This window comes from Haliaeetus albicilla, chromosome 7, assembly GCF_947461875.1.
Source record: "Haliaeetus albicilla chromosome 7, bHalAlb1.1, whole genome shotgun sequence".
NCBI classification, from domain to species: Eukaryota; Metazoa; Chordata; class Aves; order Accipitriformes; family Accipitridae; genus Haliaeetus; species Haliaeetus albicilla.
Window position 1 is genome coordinate 44,665,170 of NC_091489.1, and position 19,680 is coordinate 44,684,849.

Consider the following 19,680-nt stretch of genomic DNA (forward strand, 5'->3'; position numbering starts at 1 on the left):
CTTCAGGGTGAACCCAAGGTTCTGCCCAGTTTTTCTCAGGAAAAGCCAATGGACAAGTGATCTGGAAGAGATACGTGCCAGCGAGCATGGGCTCACATCCAGATCTGCCCTTCCCCGTGGCCGAAGATAATGTCCTGCCCCCAGGGCTGAAGGGTCTGTATCCCTGAGGATTACAGCATCTATAAGAGGTAAAATAAGTCTCATGACTTTGCAGAGACACAAACCTCATGGTGAGAGGTCCTAGGAGTGTGGAGATGGGGAGAAGAAAATACAGAGAGGGGTGTTAGGGATGTTAGTGTCCCCGTCCCGGGGGGGCCACCAGCTCTTCCAGGTGATGGGGATGTTGGATGCGGAGCGCCCTTGCTCACACTTTTCAGGCGGAAAGCTCCAGCCTGGGTTTGAAGAAAATTTTCCCATGAAAGATTCCCTGAAACTGGTACGTTCCCACAAAGGGCTTTGATTTCAGTGTATCGGCATTTTCCGATGAGAAACCATCTCATCGGAAAATTCCCAACCAGCAAAGAGAAACTCCCCAGTGTACCGGGGAGGGATACTGTCGCACACGGTGGGAATTTAATACCAGTGGAGTCTTGTGTCTGGAGGCTCTGGGTAAAGAAAGACGAAATGCAGCCAGCACCATTCACGCCAAGAGGGGAAACCGTGAAGTCCTGCAATTGAGCAGCTTTGCACTCTGCAGCCTGCTGCCTGTTTTCCCAACACTTTCCTCTTAATATTTCTTTCCTCAGGGTGTCACTGCTTTCTGTGCAGGCAGAGGGTGCAGCGTGCAAGCGTTACGGACGGCAGGCAGCGCAGGCAGGACCTGTTAGGGACATGGAGGCAATGGGAGCACAAGCTGACGTGCCAGTGGTTCACCCTGCCTTTGGTAGGGGTCTTGAGCTAAAAGGGGGCCATGCAATTCTAGAGAATGGGAGAAACCAAGACGAGCAAGTTACCTGCTCTCAAACAGGCCTGATTGTTGAGTTACGGTGTTCACGTATCCCCAGCCAGTCCCTAGTCCTGTGGCTTAACCAGGCTGGAGGAGATTTCTGTGTGTGCTATGGAGGCAGCTCTTCTTTTTTAAGTTTGGGATTCCTCTAGAGCAATAACAGGCTCTTGTCCCCGTAAGGGCTCTTTCTGATGGAGCACGGGACATTGTTGCGAGGGTGGACTCTCATCCACCCTTGGCAAGTGCCTGCTTGGGCGCTTCATGGCTGGAAGAAGATGATCAGAGTTTCTGGCAGCGTGGTGCTCTGGCAGTCCATGAGAAGCTGCTGAGGTGCGGGCAGGCAAAGCAGGGTTTGTGGAGGCAGGGAATATAGCAGACTAGCTGCTAGCCGTGGAAAAGACAATGCCATCTTAGGGTTTCTCTCCCTTTGTGAAAAACCAGAAGCCAGGTCCTGACCTGGCCCTTTACTCTTAAAAGTAGCCCAAAATTTGGGTCTTGTTGCTTCTCTTCTTTAATATCATCATCGACTGCAAAGGAGGCATTAACCTCGTGCATCCTCACACAGAGATGAGTGCCTGCTCCGTTGGAGGTGCTCTCCACTCCCCAGCTGATGCCTGCTTCTTTCAGGAAGATTTTTCAGTCCTGCCTGTGCAATGCTGGTGGACCTCACACATGTAGGACCTGTGTATCCTTAGTGGGATAGAAGTGGTCGAGCAAGAGACTTGAAAGCACAATTAGGTTATTTAATCCACCTCTCGTTGCCCAGGGGCTCCTCTTCCTATACGGAGCTAGAGTCTTCTGTCACGCATCAACTTCACGGTTGTTGCACAAGAGCAGAGGAGAACAGACACCAGCCACGAATCTTCTCCAGGGCTTTGTCCAGTCTGGTTTCGAATGACTCCCCTGAGAGGGCTTTCACCAGCCCTCGTGATAATGTACCACAGCCTGCTAGATCTCTGATGGAAAGCGTGCCTCTCTTCCGTGGCAGGTACTTCATCTGGGCTTGAAGGCTTCCTTCGCTCTGCTTGTTTTCCTGGTGGTTGTCTCTCCGGCAGAGGTTAGCAAGTCCCTTTGTGAGGCCTGCACTTCTCAGATGTTATGTCTGGAAGTTTGCTCTGTTTTTTTGGCTAGGGGGCCCAGGGTCTGGAAGTAGAGAGGCTTTTATGGGAACCCAAGTCCCCTTTTGACACGACTTCCTTGTGCTTAAATTTCAGGTTGAGTTACAGACGTGAACATTTTCTGGTTGGATATCTTTCATTGTCAAAGGGGATTAGGCCAGTGATTATTTACATGCACCTCTATTACACAGAGTCTGTTTCTTTTCTCCCCCCCCCCGCCATGTAATTCTACATAATATGTGAACGTCGACTAAAGCAGTCCCATGGATGGGGGAGAGGGAGCGAATCAGGCGAATCAGGCTCCTGCTATGCAAAGTGAAATGGGTAGATCGAGATCTTTGAGCTGGGAGATGCCTGTAGGGCCGATGCTTTGGGGAGAGCATCCCCTTCCTTCCACACATGGGGAGAGCATCCCCTTCCTTCCACATGTGGACACAGTTGCCCAAGCAGCTGGGTTCATCGTGGGGCATCACCTTTCTCCAGTGCGTTGGAGCTGGTTACAGCAGGAGGCTGAATGCTTGGCGTGATGGGCCACTGGTTTGATCTAGGGCGGCTCCTCTGGAGCTTTGGCGGTTCCCCAAGAAATTGGGATATTTTTTTTAGAACCCAACATGCATGAGTTTTAAAAGGGATTTTTTGAGAGAAGTCCCATTTACTCCTTTATTTGGCTTGGGAGGCTGCAGTGGAACAGATTTCTTTACATATCCTTGAGTGTTATTTGATTAAGGTTATGACTGCTAATAAACACTCTGAATCTATTCTCCTTCCTCACCACTTGTAATTCAGGCTAACTGTTGCCTGCATGGGACTACACCTTTTTATACCAGTGCAAGGGACGAGAGTGCTGATTCTGCTCCCCTTTCATCAGTGTACCAGTGTACTGCTCACCTCTGATTTATTCCAGCTTTATAATGTAAAAGAAAATAGAAATGGGAGGAGTGCCAGGATTGATTCTGGCACAATAACCAGTTTACTTCCTTTTCCTTCACTTTGCCATTTACAATCACAAGCTCTTCTATAAAACAGAAGAGCAGACCTTGCCCAGGAGTAAGAAACTCGAAGCTGCAGAATCAAACTGACAAAAACCAAAGTCTTGTTTGCAGTGTAGGAGAGAGAAGCAGGTTCTGCTTGGAAAGACAGAAGGGAAGAATAAAGTAGAGACCCCAGAGGACTCTGCTCTACCTGTCGTCTAGAAAATGAGCATGTTTCTTAGTATGGTTAGTCTTTTGCTATGTAAGAAAATATTTTTAATTTTTCAGGAAGCAAAACAGAGGAAGTGATATAGACACCCCAGCTACCCAGCATCACCACAACTGCGTCAGGAGATCTTAGCTAGTACTCAGAGAAGGCTGGTAAGTGAATCACAGCCAAAAGCAGTGACCCGTGGACTAAGGCAAGAGATGGTCAGGCTCATCTAGGTCTACGTAGACTGTCTGGACAGAAAGAAGCAGAGACTCAGGAGACTGTCTGCAGTCACCAACGTCTGGGGAATAATCAGGGTGCCGCATAAGTTTAGAAAATGATGAATATGCCGTGTGCAGTGAAATATAAATGTGCTTGGATGTACCCAGAATGCAAACTCCATGTAAATGAAACTTCGCTTTGCACTGAAAATGCACACTGGTGGCCATTAACGAATCCATAAGAGCACAGAGAGCTCCCTATTTGCACCGAGCCTTTCTGCTCCCCTTTTCCCTGAAGGTTGGGGCCTTGATGCCTTTTTCCTGGACGTGAAGCGCAGTCTCTCCACAACAGTCATAATAAGTCTTGTGCTGTGTGGTGCACTAATGAAAAGCTGTGTGGGCTAGTCCCTAATTACAACCATCAGTTAAGCTGTCAGAGGGAGCTCTCGGCCTCGGTTGTTTCATTATTAGACTTTGGGCCTTGATGAGCTGCAATCAGGCATGAAAGGGTGACCTGACCAGAGCCAGGGAGGTCTCCACTCCCCCACCGAGCTCGGAGGACTTTAGTACTAGACCTGGTTTCTCAGGTCCAGGGCTTTACCTATTGCACTGCAGGGAGGGAGCTGGGAGCAAAGATGGAAAGGAGGTGGAGAGCTCCATGAGGCATGCAGCCGCCTTGGGTGTAACCATCCATCTTTCCACACACCTACATTTGCTGGCTTTTTAGAGTCTGCGGACTTCATCATTTTGAAGACAAGAAGACGTTGCCTTCAACTTAGGCTTCCTGCGTAAAAGCTTAAGTATTTGCCACTGTATACGTTTAGCCTCAGTACAAATGTTATGCAGGGATGAGTCCAAGTCATGGTGTCTTTCAGCCACATCTGGATTTTGAAGTGCCCCAAAGGATGATGTTGGGGGACTATTTCTCCAAGCAGTGGTCCCTTTAAATTTCACACTAGACCCAGTGGAAAACAGACATGCAGATGGTGGGTTTTAATGACAACAGCACCAGTTTATTTGAACTGGGGTCTTTATGGGGAGATGTGTTTGTTGTCTCAGACCACACGTTATTAACTAATCCCTAGACTTTGTTTTTGTAGTTGCATTGTGAGCAACTTCCCACTTTTCGCCCCTTTCCTCTGTCAAAACATCTTCGGCTTCGCAGTTGTGTGTAAGGCATCCTAGATTGCTGCTGCTCAGGATGGATTTCCATTCAGCCGTCCTGCCGTGGCTGCAGCTCCCCTTTCTAGCTGGGGAAGACAGACTGGGAATTTCCTTGTGCTCTTTGGAAATTATCAGCTACAGTCATTTATGCATCCTGTTCCATCTTGGTATGAAGGGGTAATAATATTTCTTTTGTCTTCCCTGTGTATCAGCCCCATTCTTATTCCAAAGCCCAGGCCTATCTCCTTTTGCCAGCTTCTCCTCTCCAGGACAAGACTGTCACTTGCTGCATGCCTGTACTGGAATAGAAGAGCCCATTTGCAAACAGCCCGAAGTGAAACACTTGCAAGACCTTCTTCTGAAGTATTCGGTTATGATAAACCATAAATGCCAGGAGAACGGGCTTCACTGTAAGCTTTTTGCTATTCCTTCATGGATTCAAGAAGCCTCGAAATAAGCAATCACATTTTTGCAGTTGCGGCTACAAGTGCTGCTCAAGAGGCGCTGGGCAAAGCCAACACAGGCTGCCATGGCCAGCGTGCCAGGGAAGGGATTGGATTTTGGGCAACGGCTTCTCCTCGCCAGGTTTCCCACCTGCGCATTTTGCAGTGAATCTCTTCTGATCGCTTCCAGCCTTCGCTTGACAAACAGAAATCTGAAATGAAACAGCCTGTTCTGGAGGGATCGCGGAGGTCAGGGGGGGCTCTGTTGTATAGCCCCACACAGCTGTTAATCACCAAAATATCTCTGGCTCCCAGCAGCTGTCTGGTGTTTATCTTAGCCTGGATATCTACTGGCCGAGCCCACGGAGAGCAGGCTGTGCAGCCAAGCCAAATACAAACGGAAGACAGATAATTTGCACACAAGGGTGTGCACGTGTATTTTGTGTGTGTGTGCATACATATGCGTGTGTGTATACACGCAGGCTTTGTTTATATCCCACTGCTGCAGCTGGAAGTGCACGTCAGTGATTTTTGTTTAAAATGGACTTGTAATTTTGTGGATGTGTTAGCACATACAAGAAGGGAAGCATAATGTATATGTGTTGTACAGGTGGTTTAGGTATGTGCTTCCAGGTGCACAACCCTGGCTCAGATAAGGTCGCTTGCACAGTAATTCCCCATGCTTTCTCTAAGCCTTATGAAACTTTTTAGATAAAGTGGAAGAATACAGGACTTCCCAAGTCTTCCAGTATCAGTCAGCCAAAGAGACTTTAAAGCGCATCTAAAAGGCAGTTCCCTGTGCCACCTGTGACTGTTGGGGAAACAAGAAAGAGGAAGAAAGCTAAGAAAGTAAACTATCCCACCTATAGAAGAGAAGGCGGTTAACCTTGTGGCTCCAATTAACCTGTCCTCGCAGGGGTGTGAGGGCAGGGAGTTTATATAAATCAGGCTCAGTTGCGGCAAAGGGATGAGAGGGGCAGCTCTCTTGGTGTGTTTGATATTTTCTTTGTGGTAAGAAGCTTGCAGTGACCTAGGAGATTAAAGACTTGAGGAGTAGCAAGGAGGATGTAAGCATGTTATACTCTGATTTTTCTGAGGACTTATGCCTTTCTTTTTCCCTGTTTCTAGGTCTTCTTTTAACAGTCAGAGTGTCCTGAGCTACCATGTGGCAGCTTGGTGCAGCAGAGAAAGTCCTGGCTGGATCTGAGTTGCTGCTTGCATGATAAGGTAGGATTTGGGTGAATTTATGGGATGGTGGGAACTAACCAGAGTTCTCTTAATGAATTGTCCACTGTAAGTGTCCAGAGAAGCACAAGATTACGTTGCGGAATGTTGTGAAGCTTCAAACTAAAGGGGTTGCAGTTTTTATTTACCTAGCAGTGGGTTGTATATTTAATGTTGTTTTGGAAAGAATGCTTGAGGTCCTTGTTGCTGCTGACTCTCCCCCGAGGTTTCAAAGGCTGTCGAGCACAGAGAGTTACAGAAACTGGCTGTACAGGATGGTGTGTGCCTTTGACTTTTCTGAGCCCTGAGGGAGGCTGAAATCTTGCTGCTTCTTACACTGAGTTCTCTAGGGGCAGCTGCACAGGATAAGCTGCAGTGCTGGCTTTTGGAGGCTGTGTTTCTTGGTAGGTGGGAAGCTGGAGGCCTGTGCTGAGCTGTGTTTTGGGCTGTGCGAGACTGAGTGAGGGGGTGTGCGTTTGCTTATCCCTAGTTTGCCTCTTGCTCTCCGAGTACAGCGAGTGCCTCGCTTGGAGATTGTGCAACAAAGGTCAGGGCTTCTTCCAAAGCAGTTTGGCTTTCTTGGCTGTGAATGCCCAGCTTTCCTTCAGGTCCAGCTCTGGTTTTTATCAGTTAACTTGCTCCAGATCCTGGGAACAGCCACAGCTGTCCTTCCCTTCATCCTAGAGCACCCACTTCCTTCTGCCTTACCTCATTCTGCAATTACTGTCCCACAGGGCACCCTGGGCTGCAGCAGCCTGTACCTCTGTCCTGTCTTCTGTGTATGCAGCAAAGCCTCAGAGGATGAAGGAATGGAAGAGAAAGAAGCCAGTTGCCCAGGAGCAGTAATCAGGCAGAAGCATTCTTGTTTTATGCACCTGGAGACAGTGAGGGCGAGCTTGTGGTGTGGGAAGAAGTGGTGCAGGGAGCTGGGGCTGAAAGGAAGGTAGCAAGCTGTCAGGATGCTTCTGCTGCAGGCTTGGTGAAGAAAAGCAATCGCAGCAGAGATTGTAGTGGCTCCTGTACTCACCAAAAATGACAAACCCTTGGGCTTTCTAGCCAGAGCCTTTGCTGTAGGTGAGAGACTTCTCCAAAGGGAGAGACCAGCTTTCTGGAAGGCAGAGGACAGGAAGGGAGGAGTTCATCTGGACCAGACTCTCTAATAACTAACTAGTCAGCTGTTTCTTAAAGTGTTGAGAGGATGTGGGAGCCCATGGGTTTGCTGAAATGTATGTGCAATGATTGCTCCTTCTGAAGAGCCAAGAGTCTCTTGAACAGCAGAGGTGCAGTCCTCTTCCTCTCCCCCATGAAACACTGTGCTTAACTTACAGCCAAGAGGGGCAGGGTGTTTTGGATGGCCACACACCAGGGTTAATATGCTGCCCTGAAGAGGCGAGTAAAGATGGGGAGGGTTCAAGTGCTGGAGAAGCACTCTGCGCAGAAACACTGCTGTGCAATAGGGAGATAATGGTGGAAACAGCTCAGGAGGCATCTTGATGACAGGCACAGCCTAGAACTGTGTCCGCTCTGGGTTTTTTTTTTCTTGCAACCTTATTTCCAGCTTTGTAATGGGGAGCACGACCTCTGGCTTTGCTTCATCAGATGTGCTTGCAGCAAAGCTAAATAGAGCTGACAGACTGGGGCTCTGCTATTTCTATGGAGCTAGCACAGCATGAAGGAGGTGTGGAGATACTTCTTAAGAGGCCTGATGCTCAGGATATATCTGGGCACCTGTGGGACTGGTGAGGGTGGTGCAGAGTGACATGTCAGCCTGGCTTCCTTCCCACCCCAGAGGCAGAGTGGCACCTAAAATCTTGAGGGAGATTCCCAGGCTTCTGTGTCTTGGCTTGAGCCCTCTGCAAGCAGTGGGGTATAAAGGGAGGGTGGCCGAGCACTGCCACTGAGACAGCCCCTGCCAGCCAGAGAGCAGAGGGGATGTGGAACAATAACATTATCCCCTGGTGATGGCTTCAAATTGAAGTCAGCTGCAAGCCCCCATCCTGCCTGCTGAAAACAGAGGGGCTGGGAAGACCTGCCTTGAAGGCTGTGGAGCAGCAGTAAGGTGATATGTTGAGAAAATACTATGTTCTTAAGTGCCTGAGTGCTGCTGTTCTTCCTCAGCTTCCCACGCAGTCCTTTGTCACCATCACCAGTGTTTTTGGCATTTAAGCCCCATCCCAACCTGATGTGCAGGGACAGACCTCTGCCCTGCTCCCCCTTGGTGAGGGGCATCCCAGGCAGGACGTGGTACTTGGGCGCTGGCATGAACGTTTTTGGTCAGCTACCTCCCCTGCCCTTGTTCTCTTGGGGAGAACAAGCCAGAGTTGCAGCCCAGCTGCTGTCAGTGGGGGTTCTGTGCATATTTGTGTCTCAAATTCTCATCTTCCTTACCGATCTGTTGAGTTCCTGTTGTTCCTGGTTGCTAAATGTTCAGGAGGCAGACATCCTGCTCTTCTCCGTCCTCTCCGTGTCCCTTTGCTGATGTTTAGTGTCAGTTGAGGACATTTGGTAGCCTACTGTGCAAGTCACCATGGGAAGACAACATGCATCCCATAAACATAGACAGGGGCATTGTTGCCTGCTTTAATGTGCTCTAATTTAAACAAAATGGTGTTTTCAAATGAGTTTGGATTTTGTTGCAGAAGATGGTACCTCCCTGTAGTTAGAAAGAGCTTTTTTGTAGAGAGGGCTTTAAGGTTCCAGATTGCTGAGTCAGGCAACTCTTACAAGCAGAGCCTATATAGAAGTGTGTATGAGCCCTCCTGTACCAACAGGTCGTGCAGGCACACAGCTTGCCTTCTTGCAGTACCATGAACTTCACTGTGGCTCTGCTGATGCCTGGAGGGGGGGACTTCACACTGGAGTCCACTGGCACTGGTCCCAGTCAGGATCAAGGTCACTTCTATTGACCTGAGCTACATTCAAAACAATCACTTAGGTGTGAAAAAATCCACTGCCTGGTCCCTGTTCCCTGGGCTCCTTAGTCCCCACCCAGCTTATTTTTTAAATATTCTTAATGAGCTGTCATTTTGGCCAGGGCTCACTTGGTGATTTAAGAATGGTGGTAACAATGAGACCACGATGTCCAGGCAAAGGAAAAGGAGCGAGGGGCTTTCTGCTGGTTTATTTTTTTCCCCTGCTTGGTCTTTAGTTGTTTTGAGTCCTGCAGTGATTTCTAACAGCTGGCCCAGCTATCATCCCGATCGTGTTGCTCTGTGCTTCAGTGAGCTGGGGGGACTTGGCAACCCGGCAGCTGTCCTGGAGCCTGAGCCATGAATGAGCTCAGAGGGGGAAGGAGAGAGGCTTGGATGGGAGAAACTGTATTTGTGGTGGCTTTTTTTCCAAGTGAGAGGCTGACAGTGTTGACTGGATCCAGGCACAGCCTGAGCAGGTGCTGTGTGTGCTTTGCCCTTCCACGTTTCTCCTCCCGTGACTGTGCGGGTGCACAGACCCTCCTACGGCACTTGGGCTGAGGGATGGCCACAAGAAGCACCTAAAATCCTAAAATCAGCCCGTGTCTGACCCATCACTGTAGTGCTCTGCTCTGGACATGGCTCCCACCTGCCCTGGGAACTCGTGTGTAGTTCTGCCAATGCACTCCAGTGCTGATTTGCAGCAGGTCTTGGCTCTTTCCACTCTGATGCCCCACACAGAGATACTTTTTTTAAGCTGTACTTTCAGACTTCAGCAATCCAACCTGCTGACAGCATGCCTTATGTTTTATGCTACAGATCCTAAATGAGAGAGCCGCATCAAAAGATGTTTCTTTTGACCAACATCCACAGTGCCTCTTGCGGCATCTTTCTGTCCAATGCAGCACTGTCCCTTGATATCAGACCATACCTAATATCTCAAGCTGGTGTGCTGTGTGATGTTATGAGGATATTTCAACTGTGCACAAGGCAAAGGTGAGCTTTTCAGCCCCTATTCCATGCTTGTGTCCTCAAGTGTATATCTCAAGCCGGTGTGGCGTGCAGCTTGTGTTTGAACAGTTTCTTTAAAATAATCTATATAAACCCAGTTAAGTTGTAGCACAGTGTAAGGGCGTGATTCCCGTCTTGTAGAGCCTAAAGCACTCAAACCTAGTGACCCCCCACTACAATATGGTTTGCAAAAGAAACCCCCCCACCGCTTCTGAGTTGGACTATTGTGAACTGGGGGCAAACCAGAGAAATGTGTTATGGTGCTCTCCTTGAGTGAAAAGAGTTTGGCAAAGTACCACAGGCTACTGCTTTTAAATAGCTCATCTTTAAATAGGTTGCTGTCTCCATTACTGAGGGCGCGTTGGCTTTCCTGGAGGGTACTGGAGGTTTCATTTTAAATGCAGTCACCTTGGGATTCTTTGGAGATGTTGATGATGTGTGGCAGGATGATCTCCAGTACGCAGCGTGCAAATGGTAGAAAAGGCTGAAACCAAAACTCCTGTGAGACTCTGCATGCTGTAAGCTTTAATACTAAAGAAAATGAGAGGCTGCTTTTCTTTTCTCTAGATGCAGGCTGTGTCAATGTGTCTTCACTATCGCTCTGCTGTTCCCCTTTCCTAGCAAGCCTCGACTTCCCCAATATCTGATATAAGCTCCTGGCAGTGTGCTGGAATCCTGTGCAGACACAAGGTTGGCTGCTCTGCCTTTATCTTAGCCATTGGCACCTGGAAAGCTCCTGGCTCGGGCCTGTGTGGTGCTGGCAGGAGTGTGTTATTCCTGACCTGTCTCTTGCCTGCTCTTTCCACGGTGACACTGCTCTTCTGTCCTTTGCTAGCCTCATCCCCCAAAATGACTTTCTGCTGGACCTCTCGGTTTTGATTTGTGCCGGTTGCTGAAGGTTTTATCGAGGATGATGCTCTGTGTGCGCTCCACCCTGGACCTGGACCACGCTCTACGCTTTCTCTACTGCTGTGCTACAGCACATCTGCCCTGATGTGCTGCACTCCTGCTGTGAGATGATGAAGGATCAGGTGTTCATGCTGCACAGAGCTGGCTGCCTTGCTTTTGGAAGGGACAGACTAAACAGGCCAGGCCTAATGCTGTGGTAAAGTGGTGTTAAATTGGTGATTGGTTTTGGGCTTCTCGGGGCTTGTTTTCTTCTGAGCTCTGTCCTTAGGGACTGTGAGAGAATGTAGGCAAACCACAAAGTGGGTCAGTGGCAAACAGCAGGGCCATGGCAGTGTTCAGCCGTGCGCTGCAAATGAGCGAGTCTGCAGCTCTGTGAACAAACAACCTTTTATACCTTAATGGTTATTGCAGATGCCAGGTCCCTGCTCGTGTCTTTCCAGGCATCTGCCTAGGCAGATGCTGTGCTCTGGCAGGGAACAGGCCAGGAACTAGCTCCAGTGTTGGAAAGCTAGCCAATAATTGTGTGTGGAAATAATAGTTCTCCTGGGTTTATTTAGATGCAAGCGCCCTGGTGCTCTTTTGAGTGCATGTGTGTGACCAGGCAGTTACAGCAACAAGCTTTTTGTTATGGACCTGAAATTGGTTTTTTGCAGCTGCTTGCTTTGGGAGTGGGAGAGGTGGGCAGAGGAGAGGGGCATGATGCTTTTATAAGCTATGGATGTGAACTGATTGGGGGGAGGTAGTCTTAATTCTGCAACATAATGTGGGGTTGCAGTAGTGAGGTCCATGCTTAAATTAAGACAGATGAGTGCAAAAGGGGTTGCTGGACGAGCTTGCTGTGTTTACTACAAGAAGGCCAAATTATGTTCCTTTGGTCGTGGCTATAAACACCATAGATGCCTTAAGCTGTCTGGCATGCAGCTTTTTCTGCTAAGATTAAGTTGAAATAGGAGTTTTAACGGTATGACATTGAACTTTGAATAAGACTTTGGCTCCGTCACAACTTTCTTCTGCAGTCGAGAGGAGGGAGCTCAGGCCTCTGTGCTTCTTTTTCTAACAATAAACCGTGCTTTGAGGTGTACAGAAGAGCACTAAAAGCTGAACTCCCTGCAAGTTATTTCCTTTGAGCTCTTGATTACGCTATAGCACGTGCATCCCCTGTATGATCCAGGATGGATGATGTTCCATCCTTTTCTTTTGAATACCTCATGGATCTCAAACATCTGTGAGCAATTTATTTTGGGTATAATCAGTTAATGTTTTGGTGAAGTGCTTTGAAGAGGTACAGCATCCTCAAAGGCTGAGTATTGTTTCATTATTATTACTATTTAACATCTCTACGTAGCTGAACTACCGTCAGACATCTTCACTTAATAATGTACTTGGTGTCTGGATCTTTTCTGCAAAGGCAGATTTTTGGCAAAGGGGATGGTGGAATGATATAATAGAGTTTGCAGTTATATAGTACCTGTCATCTGAGTCTCTCAACGTGCTTTACAGGCACTAGTTAATTCTCACCACTTGGTAGGGCAGTCTGGCTATCCATCTCTGTGCAGATGGGGAGGCTGAGGAGGAAAAGCATGACCTTTTTGAGGTCACACAGGAGGGGATCGGACCCAGATTCCCCAGAACCTGCTCTGCCTATTGCAGTTAGACAGTGCCCTTTCACTGCGACTATGCCACCGGTCCCATAGGAACCTCCCCTGCTCCTTATGAAGGGATCTGGCAAATACTACCACCTTATGTATACTTATTTTGGATCAAGAAGCATGCAGCTGGGTTTTGCTGCCATGCAAAAGCTTGTGCACTGTGGAGGCTGAAGTCCAAAGCGCTATGAGATACAGGGTAAATAGGAAGGCAAAACTGAGTGACTTCTGAAGTCGTGCAAGTTTAGAGTAAGTTTTCTGTCATCAGGGTATGGCTTGTTGTCTTTGCTTTTTCTTCTCGTGATGCCACCTGGAAAATAGGCATTGATTACTTGTTTTCTGGCCAGCCAGGTTGCTAGCAGAACTCTCCAAGGAGCTGCTGCTTGGGATCCTGTGGGAAATCAGTCTGACCAGAGGCCACCCGTCAGTATAAATCATCCGCCTGGGATGGATCGCAGTGTTGTCAGTCTGAGCTGGTCCCTCTGTGTCAGAGCAGAGCAGCTTTTCTCGCCTCTCCTGTGGCTGTTCAAACTGATTGCTGTCAATCCCCCACCTTTCACCAGAAACAGAAGTGCTTAAAAATTGAAAAGGTGATATTAGAAGGTAGAGCCAGGGGACCCTAGCAGGCAGTCCATCAAGTCTTAGACATTAACATCTAGTCTTGAAGGCTTGGAAAGCAGTTCTTCCCCCACGTGCATCCCCCAACCCACCCCAGAGACAACATGTAGCATGGAAAAAAAAAAAAATTAACTGGCGCTGCTATTCTGATAGATAAAGAGCAACTCTTCATAAAGGACCTCTGTGTTTTTCTTCCTGCCAAGAATCATTTAAACAGCGGTCATTAGCGACTTATCTTTCCTAAAACACTAGCGAAAGCTGACATCTCAGTGAGAGACCCCATCAGTCAATGTGCTGTGGTGGAGAACAGCTGTCTATAGCTCCAGCTGTTTGCACCCTACATGTGTGAATCCCTCTCCCTTAGACACATGCTGGGACATGGTATTTACAGCTCTCTCCTAGGCTCATGTATTACTCGTAGCAAAGCTAGGGGTGACTGACAGTCCAAACAATTCGAACAGGGAAAATTCCTCCTGCTTACTCTTAGCTTTTCGCAGGAGCTTTATCAAAGCCCTGCTTCTCCCAGGGAGAACTCTGCCTGATAACCAGGCATTACAAACAACTATCAGCTGGGGTGAGAACTGCCCTAAACAGCCATCAGTGGGACTGGGAATTGGGCTGCATATCCTGAGAGCTATGGAGCCTGTTAACCACTGGCAGCATATTTATCTTCCTAACATGCTCGTTAAGAAAACAATGTTATCTGCATCTTAAAGGTAGGGAATAAAGAGACTGTTAGCTGCCCTTAAAGGCTCCTTGGTCCCTGTGTCTCCAGTTGGTGCTTTACTGGGGTCTCTGAATTGTTCTTAAATGTCCCTTGCTCCCCATTTCACTAGGCGCAGGGACTTGAAAGGGATTTAAACTGGCTAAATATGGCCCTTAACGACTGCCACAAAAGTGCATCCCAGGGAAGGGATGCAAACCAAGGGTTTCAGACCTTGGCCCCTTGTAAAAATTCATGCAGAAGGCTTGCAGGATTAAATCTTCAGATTTGCCAGCTGAGGTTTTTCAGGTTCTTTGTGCCAGGTTTATGCATTAAGATGTCTACTGAAGGCAATGCTGTGCAGGATCATCTCTTCTGGTCAGTGAGCTGAAGTTCAGGACTGGCAGCCTGATAAGCTAAACCATCCTAGAATTTGCCTGGGACTTTAAAGGCTGGTTTATGACTGATAAACTTGAAACCAATCAAGGCAAACTTGAAACCTATCTACTTTCTGAACGTTTCTTTCCTTGCTTGTTCAAATACTGGGAGGTAAGCCAGCTCTGGAAATGAAGTCACTTTTGAAAATGGCTTCTCTCCCCAGAAGGAGGCTCTGAAAATTCCCATTGTAATTTTAAGTGATTTTTTTTTTCCCCAAAAAAATATCTTACAAACTTGGCCCTTGAATCAGTCCCTCCCAGCTGTCCTCAAATTAAAAAGAGGGAAGAAAGAGACACTGGCACTGCAAGACTTTTTTTATGACACAAATTTTATTGCGTAGGATTCAGCACATTGACAGGCTATAAAAGTTTATTGAAAGCAGATACAGCCTGTCAATGGGCTGACCAATGCCCCTGGCTGGGATTCATCCTCAGGCTTCTGGTGAAGGGTTCTGGTTTTGTGGGTTTTTTTCTGCATTTTGACTTGGTCATCACTGGAGAGAATTTCCTGAAGGGGGAATGCCCACCATGAACCACCAGCTTCGGCAAAGGGGTGCAAGTCATTCCCGTGCAGAGATATGTGGCGCTGACAAGTTTTGTGGTGAGTCTTCTGGGGCTAAACATATGCCTGAGGTTATACATGCAAGTAGGTCTTTCCCTGGCAGCTAGCTAGCACTTAATACTCCTATTAATGCAAAGGCAGCTTCCGATACCTCTTCAGCATCCTGTATGAAGTGTACAAGCTCTTCTGCAGAAGAGAAGCATCCATATCACAAAGCCCACCAGAGGGGGAGAAAATGAAGGTTTCATACTGTTACTTGTGTGCAGACAGCACCTTCCCTTGGGACTCTTCTGAACTTGGAAGGGAGCTTTTCTTATGAAAATTACCCTTTGTTTCAAGGGAAGGCTGGTCATTTAACTGAATTGCAATTAACTGGTTTTTGGAGTACAGTGCCTTCTGCATGCCAGGGCAAAAGTAGAAGAGGATCACAGCTTCATCTGCAAAATAGGAATATGGCTAGATCTGCTTATTGTGGTGGTTGAAAATTGAAGTAGCTGAGATGAACATGTGCATGATTGCTAATAAATGCCTGTGTGAGCACCTTGCTGGGGTGCATGAGGCCGTTGATGCAAAACATCATGGCTAAGGTGATCGGAGCAAACTGCAGCTTGCCCCTCTTAATTCCTGACTGCTTGCTTCTGCAAACTACCTGGTACATCTTTAGCATGCATTTGACTTACTGTATGTGCATAGAAAGAAAGAGTTGGAAGGTGTCAGGGATTGCCCACCAAAGATGGTGCTAGCCGGCATCCCTCCGGGGCTCTGCGGTTTATTCCAGCGAAGGCCTTTGCTGGTGATTTGGACTAAGGTGCCTTGTTGTGAACAGCAAGGACAAAGAGCTGGCTTACCTTCACCTCTGCTGCCCCTGCTAAGAAGGCAGCTTGGTGTTGAACTGCTGTAGCAAATTTTGTCAGAAATGGAGTCGGGGTCCTGAAAGTGGTGAGCAGGGTGCCAGATTTGCTGCCTTCACAGGTCAGTGAACTTAAATAACTATATGCCTTTGAGACATTTTGGAGACCCCTAGTAAAAAAGGGCTGTATCCAGTTGCCAGACCCCTCACCTTGTTGGCCCATGCCAATCTGGATGTGCTGTCAGAAATCATTTGCTAGTGGAGTAGCATTAGGTAAGAACCCTGTTTTTGTATCCACAACAGTGTTGGATCAAGGTTGCCGCGTGTCATTTCATCGCTCTGGCAAATGACAAGCTCAGGGCTTGGAGTGTGGAACCTTATTTTTAATAAAGGAAAAATCTTTGCACTTCTATTCTGCATCTGTCAGCGATCTCACTTGGCTGAGCCCTGGAGGAGTTCATCTGGCCCTCATGTTAAGGAAAACCAACAAATTAGTACAGATGTTTTTCTGAGAGCTACGGGGATCGGGGATCAGTGATTTAATACTGCCTGATATTTGATAGGGGACGCCCAGGGAATATGTGCTGGAAACCAGGAAGTAATATTACATGAAATCAAAATATAAATATGTTCCTAAAGGTTTAGGTAATTTTTTGCAATTTCCCCTTGTATAGTCTTAAATGAGGTCTCTCCTTCTCCTCCTGTTCTTCCTGCACTTGTTCACGTAGGAGACTTGTTCCTCCTGAGCTGGATTCAAAAATCCATTGAGTAAAATGGAGGCTTTCCATGTGTTTTTTTGTGGGCTTTAGCTCAGTTGAGGAGAACACATTAAAAAAACCCAAGACTTTTTGGAGGAAGGAAGGGAAACTCGGAGGTGAGGGAGGAAAGTAGCCTTAACCACCATGGGTATGAGTTTGCCTTCAAGAAGCATTCAGGCTTTGGCGTGATACACCTTTCATTGTGCCCTCCCTGCTTCTTCCAGCCCTGAGAATTCACACGGATCAGCTGGTGAAAATATGTGCAAGTGGAGTTCTAAACATGGAGATGAGCTGAATAAAACCTGAGACCAAAAGCAGCTTTGATTCTTGGCTCTCCAAAGTGTGCTTTGTAGTCCTCTGGTTGACATGGCCGAACAGGTAGTCCTAGCTTTTAGCTGCTCTGTAGTTCCAGCAGGCAACATGGGCAACATCAGGCAAATAAGGGGGTGAGAGACTAGCTATAAATCCTTCTGACCTGTGCTTAGCTTTCAGTGGCCATTGGACCAAATGACACTTCAGTTTAAAGCTCCTGCTGAGATACATCTTTAGGAAGAGACAGCACGGTGGTGAGAGATCACAATGGTTTAGCTTTTCTTGTTGATATGCCAACAAGCTGTTTTTGTGAAGGATTTGGGGTCTTACTTGATTTCTGGCAGTCTGAAAGGGCACATGTTTGCTGTCTTTTGGCATTTTGTATTCATGCATGTGTGTAAGGTAGGAAACCAAACATAGAAAAGGAAGGTCAATTCATTTTTCACAAGTTTTGAATTTGGGTAACTTATCCGAGTAGACCTACCATGACCATAGGAAGTATCTGCAATTCTTCTTGATGGTTCTGACTTGACACTTAGGACCTCATGATGTGTCATACTGGTGAGTCTTTGCCTGCCACATGTCCGTCATGGGCCTTCTGTATTGCTCAATGGCCTCACCGCTGCTGGGTTGGGTTTACTGATACCTAAATAACTCACAGCAAGAGAATTTATTCACACCCTCCAAAAACCACAAGATATGGAAAATTAATGTTATTCTTGACTCTCAAAAACATAACAGTAACTGAGATGAAGTCATATAGGCTCAGCAATGACCATCAGGGGGATTTTGAAATTCTTCACAGACCCTCTATCTGTCCCTGAGATGCCCAGGGTAGCCCAGCTGTTTGGCAGAGTGGGGGTGATACCTGATGTGCGTTGCTGTGTGCTCATGATTTTAGAGTGAAGAATGGCTTTTCTCCCCGACTTGCCACTGCTCCACCTGGAGCTGTTAGGGACTCCCGTGCAGGCATAAATCAAGGGGAAGATGACAGGGTCGTGACTGAAGGTTTTTTGGCTCCTGGGTTGGAAAACTGGCCTTTTCATAAAGGTCACACCATAGCTGACCTCCCAGGAAGGGCTGGGGGAGGACGGGGGCTGCTAAGCCTCAGGCAGGGCACAGATGTTGCCGGAGATGAAGCCCATCCTTTGTGTAATATCGGACCCAAAAGCGTTAGGTAGTTTGGCTGTTCATCACCCGTTGCTTCATACCGGAAGATGACATGAACAGCAACTTTACTTTTTTTCCCCACATTTCTCTTCTTACCCTTGGGCAAGAACCCAAAGCCTTCATGATGTGTAATGAATTTACTAGTCCCTTACCGGTAGGATATTGTTCTGTTCTGGCTCTCACTGCCATTTCTGAGCGTCAGAGGCACATCTTTTGGTGTGTACCTGGAAACATCTCTGGTATGCATGCTTGCGCTTCAGTTTATGGATTTGGTTTCAAATAAATGAAGTCTTTATGAATGTCATGTTGATGTTGCACTGAAGACAAAACTAATTAGAAGCCAGTGGGCTTCTCGGTAGTAGAAGCGTTGAGCCAAGGAAATCCAGAGCAGGGAGTGATGATGTTCTGCACTTCACACCGGGGAAATTCCCGTGATGGCTGCTCCTTTCCCTTCGCTGATGTGATTGTGCCTTTCCGCAGCACACGGCGACTCAAGGATCGCTTGCCTGCCTTACCCCACAATTTCCTGGCTTGCATCAGGGTTTTTGTAACTGTTTTGGTAGTCCTTGTACAGGGATAGGAAGGCTGAGGTTTTTGTAAGGCCTCAGTTGGCTTTAAATTGAATAAACTTTGTACTCTTTTTACGTCCAGCCTGCAAGCTTAAGGAACATATTCAACTCCAAAAAAATTTCTCAACTTAGTGACAAATCTGCTTCCTATAAACCCAAGCTGTTGGCATTTGCTGTTACCCTCCTTTAATGCTTTATTAATGAAGTTCTTTTACAGCTGTTCCATTATTTCACCTGGGATAGGAGTCAGGGTCACAGGTGGATAATTATGTGGGTCATCCTGTTTCTATCCTCTTAAAACTCTGGCACAGCATAAGCTTTCTTCCAGCCCTTAGTGTTCCAAAGACTTATTAAAAGTCAACATTAATGATCCAGAGCACTCTTTGGCCAGGTCCCTTTTAAATCTTGAATACAAGTTCTCTGGGCTTGCTGATTTCAAAATACCTCATTTACTAGCTGTGGCTTAACATCCTTCTTAGTTACTGTTGGATTAGAAGCTATTTCATCATCGCATGATACAAATAAATCCCATGGCTTCTTCTCAAATATAGAATGGCTGCTTGTACGGTTACAATACCTTGGAGCTGTGGATGTACCCCTTTTCTGCTTGGCTAATTGTGGTTGTACTTATTGCATTAAGCCAATGCTGTTGTTAGGGGGTTTGTTCCTTTAAAGTTACTCCAGGTGTCTGTCCCAAAGAGAATGATGCGGAAATTTTCTGTTTCCAGGCAGGGAAGTCATCACCGTGAGGTGAGGCACTGTACATAAGCATAGAGCATCGGTCCAGGGGCAGAGAGTGAAGGAAAGAGGAGCAAGAAAGTTCTTCAGCAGTGAAGAATATGGCATAGTGGGAGGATGGAGGGTGCATTCATCTCCAGGCTCAAGAAACCTCTGTGAGGTGTTGAGAGTGGCATATGGGCTATGTGTA

At 47.3% G+C, this 19,680-nt stretch overlaps 1 protein-coding gene across 1 annotated transcript in view; it reads left to right on the forward strand.

Moving 5' to 3' along the window:
* Positions 1 to 19,680, forward strand: part of SNX19 (sorting nexin 19) — a 137,109-nt gene that overhangs the window by 36,407 nt on the left and 81,022 nt on the right. The window contains exons 12-14 of the transcript XR_011325565.1: positions 3,324 to 3,416; positions 6,203 to 6,301; positions 10,027 to 10,203. The gene's annotated coding sequence lies outside the window, so the exon portion shown is untranslated. The remainder of the gene's footprint in view (positions 1 to 3,323; positions 3,417 to 6,202; positions 6,302 to 10,026; positions 10,204 to 19,680) is intronic.